Below are 10,797 nucleotides of genomic sequence, written 5' to 3' on the forward strand. Positions count from 1 at the left end.
CTCATATCAGATGAAGTGGACTTCAAACCTAATTTAGTCAGAAGAGATAAAGAAGGACTTTCATACTGCTTAAGGGAAGCTTAAAAGAGCAAGACATAATGATTTTAAATATTTATGCCCCAAACAATGGAACATCTATGTACATCAAACAAACCTTTCTAAATTTTAAGAATTAAATAGACGAAAACACAATAATGGGGACTTTAACACACTGTCGTCATCACTGGATAGATCCTTCAAACAAAAACTGAACAAAGAAATTAGGACTAAATAATATGATCAATAATATAGATTTAATGGACATTTACAGAGTATTTCATCCATCATATAGCAAATATACTTTCTTCTCAGCAGCTAATGAATTCTACTCCAAAATAGACTAAATGCTATGCCACAAAGAATCCCTTAGTAAATACAAAAAAATAGAGACAGTACCCTGTGTCCTATCAGAACATAATGGAATGCAATTAGAAATCAATGATAAAAATAACAAACAAAAACTACTCATATAACCAGAAACTAAATAATATGCTATTGAATGATGCAAAAAATTACCAAAGATATCAGGGAAGAAATTTCAAAATTCTTAGAGGTAATTGAGAACAATGATGCAATATCAAAATCTCTGGGACACTCTGAAAGCAGTACTATGAGGAAAGTTTATTGCATTGAGCTCATACATTAAAACAATAAAAAGTCAACAAGTAAATGACCTAACATTACATCTCAAAGCCCTAGAAAAAGAAAAACAGATCAACACCAAAAATAATAGAATACAGGAAATAATTAAAATCAGAGCTGAAATCAATAAAATTGAAACAAGAGAAATAATTCAAAAATTGAAAAAACACAAAGTTGGTTCTTTGAAAAAGTAAACAAAATTGATAAACCACAAGCCACACTAATGAAGAGGAGAAAAAAAACTCAAATCACTAGAATACACGATGAAAAAGAAAAGAACACCATTGATGTACATAACATAATTAGAAGCTACTTTGAATATATACTCCAACAAAAGAGAAAATATCAAAAACATTGACAAATTTTTAGAGACATATGATCCTCCCAAACTGAATCGGGAAGATGTGCACAATTTAAACAAATCAATTTCAAGCACCAAAACAGAAGAAGCCATAAAAGACTACCAACCAAGAAAAGCCCTGGACAAAATAAATATACAGTCAAATTTTACAAGACCTTTAAAGAAGAACTAATACTACTACTAATACTACTACTCAAAGTATTCCAGGAAATAGAAAAGGAGGGAGCCCTTCCAAATTCATTCTATGAGGCTACCATCACTCTGATACCAAAAATTGACAAAGACTCATCAAGGAAAGAAAGAAAAGAGCAATATCCCTGATGAACATAAATGCAAAAATTCTGAACAAAGTACTGGCAAATCACAAACAAAAAATATTTAAAAGAAAGTGCACCATGATCAAATGGGGTTTATCCCAGGGATGCAAGGTTGGCTCAGCATTCAGAAATCAATAAATGTAATTCATCACATCAATAGACTTAAAGTTGAGAATCACATGATCATTTCAATAGATGCTGAGAAATTGTTTGATAAAATACAGCACCCCTTCATGCTTAAAACTCTAGAAAAAATAGAAATAGTATGAACATACCGCATCATTGTAAAGGCTATCTATGCTAAACCCATGGTCAACATCATTTTTAATGGAGAAAAACTGAAAGCATTCCCTCTAAAAACTGGAACAAGACAGGGATGCCCTCTTTCATCACTTCTATCAACATTGTCCTTGAAACACTAGCCACAGCAATTAGACCAAAGAAATTAAAGAGATACAAATAGAAAAAGACAAACTTAAGCTGTCACTATTTGTGGATGACATGATCCTATACTTAAAGGATCCAAAAAACTCCACTAGAAAATATATACAACTAATAAATAAATTCAGCATAGTAGCAGTATATAAAATCAATGTGCATGAATCTAATGCATTTCTATTCTTAAGTAATGAATCCTATGAAAGAGAAATTAGGAAAACCACTCCAATCACAATAGCCTTAAAAAATTGGAAATTAATCTAATAAAGAGGTGAAAGTTCTCTACAATGAAAACTACATAACACTAAAGAAAGAAATTGAAGAAAAACTTAGAAGATGGAAAGATCTCCCATGTTCTTGGATAGGCAGAATTAACATTGTCAAAATGGCCATTCTACCAAAGGCGGTATACAAATTCAATGCAATTCCAATTAAAATCCCAATGACATTTCTCATAGAAGTAGAGAAAGCAATCATGAGTTTCATCTGGAAGAACAGGAGACCTTGAATAGTCAAAACAATCCTGGGCAGAAATAGTGACATAGGAGGTATCACAATACCAGACATTGAACTACATTACAGAGCAATAGTAACAGCAATGGCATGGTATTGGCACCAACATAGACAGCCAGACCAATGGTACAGAATAGAAGACACAGAAACAAATGCAATATATAGAGTCACCTCATACTAGACAAAGGAGCTAAAAACATACAATGGAGAAAAGATAGCCTCTTCAAAAAATGGTGCTGGAAAAACTGGAAATCCATATGCAGTAAAATAAAATTAAACTTCTATCTCTCACCCTGCACAAAACTCAACTCAAAATGAATCAAGGACTTAGAAATTAGAACAAAGACCCTGCACCTAATAGAAGACAATGTAGGCCCGAATCTTCATCATGTTGTCTTAGGAGAGGACTTCCTCAAGAAGATTCCCATAGCACAAGAAATCAAAGGAAGAATCAATAAATGGGATGGACTCAAATTGAAAAGCTTTTTCTGAGCAAAGGATGCAATAAAAAATGTGAAGAGAGAGCCTACAGAGTGGGAGAAAATATTTTCCACATGCCCTTCAGATATCTTCAAAATTTATAAAGAACTTACAAAACTTTACAAAAAAAGTACAAAGTACCCAATCAAAAAATAGATCAAGGATCTGGACAGACACTTTACAGAAGAGGACATACAGGTGATTAATACATATATGAAAAAGTGTCCAACATCTATGGTAATTAGAGAAAGGCAAATTAAAACAACTCTAAGGGCTGGGGAGATAGCTCAGTCGGTAGAGTGTTTGCCTTGCAAGCACAAGGCCCTAAGGTTCCATCCCCAGCACCGCAAAAAAAAAAAAAAAAAAAAAAAAAAAAAAAAAAAAAAACTCTAAGATTTTATCTTATTCCAATTAAAATGACTATTATCAGAAACAAACAATAATAGATGTTGGCATGGATGTGAGGAAAAAGGCACACTTTCACAATGCTGATGGAGTTGCAAATTGGTAAAACACTCTGGAAAGCAGATGGAAGAACCCTCAGAAAACTTGGAAAACCCACATATTGACCCAATTATCCCATATCTCAGTTTATACCCAAAGGACTTAAAATCAGTCTACTACAGCAACACAGCCACATAAAAATTTATAGAAGTTTAATTCACAACAGCTAGATTGTAGAACCAACCAAGATGCCCATCAATGGATGAATGGATACAGAAACTTTGATATATAAACACAACGGAATATTAAGCCATTATTCATCATTATTCTTTATTCTTCATTATTCAGAAAAAGAATAATGAAGAAGACGATGCTCACCAGGTTGCAAATGGCAGAAACTTCAAAATGACAATTGCACTAGTCTTTGGCAAGTACCAGGCTTCTTGAGCACACTCCAGATGCTGTAAAACTGAAGTGGACTTGCATGACTCAGCACTTTCCATGTCAATCTTAATGTCATCTGGAAATACAAGAGGTGAGGACCAAAGACAGCCGCCCTTGGCCCTGGCTTTTCTCACTCAGTTTTCCTTGGCATCAGGTTGCAAATGGCTTGAAGTCAAATTGTATGATTTGGGAATTCATATGTATTATCTCCTGCTGATAGTATTCAGGAGTAACTGGGGGAATTTGCAACCTAGTCTCCCAGTATCACTGGAGATCCAGTGTCAAGAGGAATGAAACCCTTTTATAGACTGTTGTTAATTTGGATGGAGGTCCTGAAGAGATACAGTGTAGAATTGGGTGAAGGATATGATGTTCTCATGTACATCATGGTTCTGGGAATGAGTGGATTGTGCTTTGCAGGGTTAAGAATGACACAAGAAGCCTTACTTGAAAGAAGGAACACTGAAAGAAGGAAAGTGGAAACATTAGGCACGTGGCATATTTGTGGTGGATATAGCCAGTCCAAGAATAGAAAGGATGCAAAAATTTGAAAATGCTTGAGGATACACTCTTCCTGCTCACTAAGGCCTAGCACACTTTTGGATGTTCTTTAACGTGTCCTGTTTTGATATTCAGGTTTTGCCCACTGTGGTTATTCACTTTTGATTTTGAGCGGGATGGTTTTGTTTAAGTGTCTGATATTGAGTTGCACTCTTGATTTCGAGAGCCATGCTTCAGTGCTGAATACCCCAATGTGAAGTGTTTTCCACTGAAGGTGAAGGGAGTAGAGGATTTGGTGTAAGGGAAACCTTTCCTCAGAGGTCTTGTGCAGAAAGAACTAAAAATCAGCCTATGTATCATCAGCTGTCCCTTGCAAGCAACAGAAAAGGGCCAGGAATTGGAAGGGCATTGATGTCCTTGCAAGGGGAATTAGGGTCAGTCATGATGGTTGCTCACAGAATGATCTGGCACTGACTACCTTGTGTATCTGTAGAGTAGTTGAAACTGAAGAAATGTCCTGAAATTTGGACATAGACCTTAAGCAATGCCCATTTTGTTAGTTTCCTCTCACTGAAGTTGGTTTTCAGCACCAACTCACTTCTACTTTTCATGCCCCTCCAAAGGTCCTTACTGTATCTTTTGGAGTATTCAGCCTGGAAGCTTTGTGCCAGTCCTCTTTCTGCATGATGCATGTTCACATTTGGTATTCTGCCCTGTGAAAATGTGCTCATCATGCCAAGAGCAGGCTCTTGCTTCATCCACTGGCTTGTGCTCTGCATCTTACAGCGGCTGGGAATAGGACTCTTGGCCACTTCTCAGAGGGCCTTGTGCCATATAGAAACTAGTCTGGTCAAGGGAATGAACCCTTGGGTGAACAGGGATGGGTTAGATATTTCTGCATCTGAAGTGAGTTGCAGGACCTGTGGAAAAATCATGACAGAACAAATTCTGAGAGTAGCCCAGTTTTAAGCCAGCAGCAAGGTGGTTGTCCCTGGCAGGTGGAGTGAGCACAGAACATCTGTCCTTGCCTGGTAGCTCCCTCATGTCCTACTTCAAACATTCTAAATGAATAACTCCCTGGTCTCCTCATGAGCCATCACACCAGCCACCCAGCTCCACTTGGAAGACCAACTCCCCAGGTTCCAGCTGTCTCCTGTGAGGGATATCTCAGAAATGGGGGCATTTGCCCAGCCTGGGTGTGATATTTCCCAAGTCAAGGAGCATCTAAGCCAGGGAGCTGTGCTGCACACTCCTCTGCCCTGAGCTGTCAGCAGCCATTTTCTGTGTGGCTGCCCTATGCCTGTTTCCTGACATGGTCAAATTCCAGGTGTGTCCAGACTGGAGCAGTGGTTTTGGAGGGCAATGCGGATGAGGCCAGTGCTAAACTGGGTGACCAACATGACCTCATGCTGCCCTTCTTTCCTGCCTTCTCTCCCAGACCTTGTGAGGGCTCAGGACCCATAGCAGGAGCTAGGTGACCGGGCTGTCATGATGCCCGGTGTGACCAAACCAGCACAGCGCCACATAGCAGGCCTGGAGGGTAGTGCATGCTGTCAGGCTTCAGCAGCTTCCCCTGTTTTGCCTGGACTTGGAGCAATCCACCGCCCACTCGGTGGCATCCCACACACCCCTTAACTCCCCTTCAATTGGGCCAAGAAGTTAAGATCCCATTTCTTGAAAGATCAGGTCCCTGGCCCTTGCTCCCTTCCTCTATCCTCTTACTGTCACCGCAGAGCTGGCGCTTTTCAAACTGGGTCTGAAGCAGTCAGGACCAGAAGTCTCTCTGCTTGCCATGGGAACTGTGATGCCACTGTGCTGTCATTCTGCCCCTCTGTGACCTCAGGTGCTGTCTGAGGTGTATGCAGCAATTCACAGAAGACACTCCAAGAAAAATGCCAGAAGGGAAAATAGGAGTGAGGAAGGAGTCAGCAGATTGTAATTGGAATGTCTAGGGAACCAGGTGTGAATGATCCCATATATCTCCCTTCATACTAACAACCTGGGCATATTCTTCCTTGTACTGTAGTGCCTCTTGGTTTTATACCAAGAAATAAACTGTAAACTTTGTGAATCAAAGAAAAACATTTCATATGTTTTACTAATCAGTCAAATTTAAATTGAATTAATCAATTTTTCTCCTAAGCATTTTAATCAAATTTTTTTCTACAGAAACTTGTGGCTACCTATACCTATGGTGTGTAGCTATCAAGATCACTGAGGTCAATCTTACAATTCTTCTTTATTAGATAATCCACCATTTCTGCTTTGCCAAAATCACAGGCATAATGTAGAGCAGTTATGAAAGTAAGAGGCTTTGTTAGGACCTCATAAAATACCCTCCCAAAAATCTACAATTATTAATGAAATTACAAACATTAAATAACAGGCCATTCCTCTAGTATCTTCCGAGAAAAGTAAAATATTCTCCAGTTTTTATTACACACTGAATTAATGGATTAGCAGCCTATTCTATTGACTTTTTCTTTTACCTTTCTTTTTTTGGTACTTCTAGGGTTCAAACCCAGGGGTACTTGACCCAAAAGTCATATCCTTAGGACTTTTTATTATTATTTACTTTTAATTTTGAGGCAGGGTCTCACTAAATTGCCCAGGCTGTCACTGAATTTGTAATGCTTCTGCCTCTGTCTCCCAAATGACGATTATTATAGGCATGAGCTACTGTGCCTGGTCCCACTGATCTTTTATTTTTGTTTAATCTGTTTCTGTGTTGCTGGGGATGGACCTCAGAGCCTGGAGTGTCCTAAGTAAGAGTTTTACCCCTGAACCACATTCTAAGGCTAGAGCATCCCACTTGCCTATAAAGAGCATGGCCCTTAAGTCTAGTTCAACACTGGCTGGAATTCTACTTTAACCTCATGACTCACTAGTTAGCCCTCCTATCCCTCAATTTTATCACCAATAAAATAAGGATTAAAGTTAGTAGTTACCTCCCAGGATACTACAGTGATGCTTAAATGGGAATCTATGCAAAATTTAAACAGTTTCTAGAAAAAGCAACAGTTCAATAATTGTTGCCTTGTTGGCTATTGTAATTATTACTATTACTAGGAATCAACAAAGTATTTCAATTAACAAAATAGTACTATTATAGTGATTTTACTGATATCTTTTAAGGAGTATGTATTTCAGTCAGTCTTAGATGCTCTTTTTTCTATCATTTTAACATCACTGACTTTGGGATGCCACTAAAATTTAGGTTGCATTACAAGTATAATTGGGAACATTCAACTTTTTTATTCATACATGAAATAAAGAAACATCACATAATCTACAGTTCCTTACCTTGAGTGAAATGTAATGCAAACAAGAGGTCTATAGTGTTTCTAGTCATATGGGTGGAATTTAATATTTGTTCTTAAAATTATTATAGGTAAAGAGAGATGAATGACAAAAACAACAATAAAAGACCAAATTTAAAACATAATAATCCTTGTTTTTCATTTTTTTTTCAAGTAACATAGAGCAATAGGAAATGTAGGACCCAAATGAATTAGGATGGTTCACTTTATTCAATATTTAGATTTATAGGATATATGTAAATCAGGTATTTCCAATGTTCAATACTTAATACTGCCTTAAGTTTTCAAACAGTTTACAGTTTCCTTCCTTCATAAGTGCTTCTGGGTAAGGAAAGGGTTTACTTGAAATAAAGTCCTATCTCTTCAGTTTTAAATGTCTGACCAAGTAAACATAAAGCTTATAGGGAAGAGTTTTAGGAGACATTATGCCAATTATATACTAGGTACTCAGTGTATGGGTATAAATGAATAGAATAAAAGAACAGGTAAGTATGCTTGAATTCAGTTTTTTAAGCAAAACTTATGAAGTAAAGCAATACTTTGACAGTAGTAATAATCTTTTACACTTGCTTTCTTCTTTTTTGTCAGCATTCCACTAAAGCAGATTTAACCTACAATGACATTTATGTAACAAGCCCTACATATAAAAATTCATGTGTAATATCTATAAACACAGATGAAAAGTTTTCTTTCACTTCTACATAGAAATGTACAAGAAAACGCAAATTCCTCTTTATACATTTTGTTTTGGCAAGGACTTTCCTAAGAAAGAATGAAGTGAAAAGAAGACTTCCTTTATTTCTACCTCTTTAAAAACTTTTATTTGTTTCATTTTGGTGCTGGTGATTATATGAATGCCCTTTAGCTTGCTAAAGTCAAACTGACTTAAATCAGACAAAGTACTCTTTTGCAGATGCTCATGTGATTTATGGATATAGGAAAAAATATCTGTGCCCCTAGTAAGAGATGAAATTTAATTCTAATATTAAATGAAATACATATCTCAGCTGTGAAGTTTTGAGGATGCAAGAGGGGTTGTACTTAGACTCTGCTGCTTAAGGTTAAGCTGCATAACACTCCTCAGATGATTAGATGGTAAGTTCTGTGCAATGTTTAAAAATGTATACATACCTACCCACCAATTCTAGTATACTAAATATTTTCCATATATTTGCATACTTTGTATTTTATCCTGTTCTAGGCACTTATCTTTTGGCAGTTTGCAAACAAGTAATTTGTGAAAGTTTATAACATTTTTCGATACCCACATTGGCAAGTCTTCATTCATTACAAACATTTTCATAGTGTTATGATCTTAAAATACTGCATGCATGTGAGACTGCAAAATGGTATAACTTTGATATTTTATTATTTTTGAAATTTTTGCAATATTGATAACTGTAGAAAGAGCTCACATTTTGGGGACAAGGAGTATTCCCTTCCACAAAACCACCACCAGGGCCCAGGCCCATATGGATATCCTTAGTTCCTTGGGAACAAGGCAGAGCAAGGCACAGTAGGGGAGAAGCAGGCAGGCAGACTTGGAACATTATGTATGCTGTTTCCTTGTCCCTGGTGACTGAAAGTCTTCACTTCCTGGATGCTCTGGACCAATGCTCTGTTTTCCCTGCTTACATAAAAGAAAAACAGTAAGGTACGACTACAGGAAACTGTATTGGAACAGAGGAACCAGCAAGGTTGTGCAGAAAGCTTTTGGCAGATTATTTTTAAGTGTTGTCTGTCAAAGTGGTGACAAAATTGGAAAAGCATCATGTTTGGTGCTTTAGAAGGTGGATAATCTGCCAGTGAACTTTATTGTCTGCTCTTTTGAAAAGTAACAATGAAGTCTTTGCAAAAAACTCAGGGCTCTTCCACAAGTCTTGCTCTGAAGACAGTTGGCTGGTGAAGAGGACACCAAGTTAATCTTCAGAATTTGATTAAATTGTGAGTCAAGCCTGTGAGAAGTAAGTTTTTTCTTCTTTCTGTAAGTTTCACAGTAATGTTATAAACAGAAGACAAAAAAACGGTGGAGCCATATTCTCCATTGAAGAGTTCTTGTAAGTTCTCTCAGTAGACAGCACATAGTGTATTATATCTGAAGAACTCTTTTTTTAGCCCTCACATTGCTATATTATGAGCGATATTTTCTCATTATGCACTTTTCTATAGTGTATATAATGTACTTTTGAAACATTAAACTGCTGTGGGTACTTAACTGTTAAAACAGTCCTCAAGGAAACTAGCTGAAATTTTGCTTTTGTTTTACTGCTCATTAAGAGGGCCTGGGTGCTAGCTAGACCTCTAAGGTTTGCAGGTCCCCAGTACAGAGGCCTCCATGGGGGTCTGAAAGTCATCTCCTGGTGAAAGGAGAGTCGGTCTCCCTTCTGCTCTGCCCCATGAGAACAGCCAGAGTGGTACAGCCCCATCAGACCCTCTTCCCCCAACTGACCCCTTGCCCTTCAGCCCCTGACCTCACAGACTCCTCCATACCTGTGTCTTTTATCAGGTTCATTGACATCACCTCCCTGAGATAAAAAACCTTTCACTGCTGCTAAATTGCCAATCTTTACAGCCTCATGGAATCTGTGAATCTTGCCCTCCAAGTGAAAGGCAGCCAATTTCTTCTGGGCTGACTTTATCAGGAAGTCTTGTATATCCCTTCCCCTAGGGACTTCCTCAGTCTCTGACTTAATTTTCCCAAACAGAAGGAATCACTGCCAAGCGCACTAACTGGGCAGTTACTGTCAATGGTGAAATAGCCATTGCCAAGTAACACCATAAACATAACTGCCAGCAGGGGAATCTGATGGCCAGTGGTGATGAGCTCCACAAGGATTTGCTACCACACCAACTTATATCACTTTTATATTATTATATGGAGAATTTATTAATATTAAAACCCATAGAAGAGCTGAAATATCATATAGGTTTAAAATACAGATAATACATTAGTATTAATGACACAGTGCAGTTATTTTATCAGTGTTAATGATACATGTGGATATTATATTATTAAAAGATACAGGGAGAAATCATATTAGTAATAAATAATATTTTTAACTTTATCATATTAGAATTAAGGGCCACAATTTATATATGATATTATTTTGTGATGCTGTGCTATGGATATAACATTAATACTAAAGACCACAGTTTACGTAAAATAAATTTTCATTTTGGTATCACATGCCACAAGACAGGCACATTATCATGTTTAAAAGCTACATATTATCATGTTTAAAAGCTACAATGTGGATACCATCTCAGCCCTGAAGGTCACAAGGCAGCACCTTGCAGT

This window comes from Sciurus carolinensis, chromosome 19, assembly GCF_902686445.1.
Source record: "Sciurus carolinensis chromosome 19, mSciCar1.2, whole genome shotgun sequence".
NCBI classification, from domain to species: domain Eukaryota; kingdom Metazoa; phylum Chordata; class Mammalia; order Rodentia; family Sciuridae; genus Sciurus; species Sciurus carolinensis.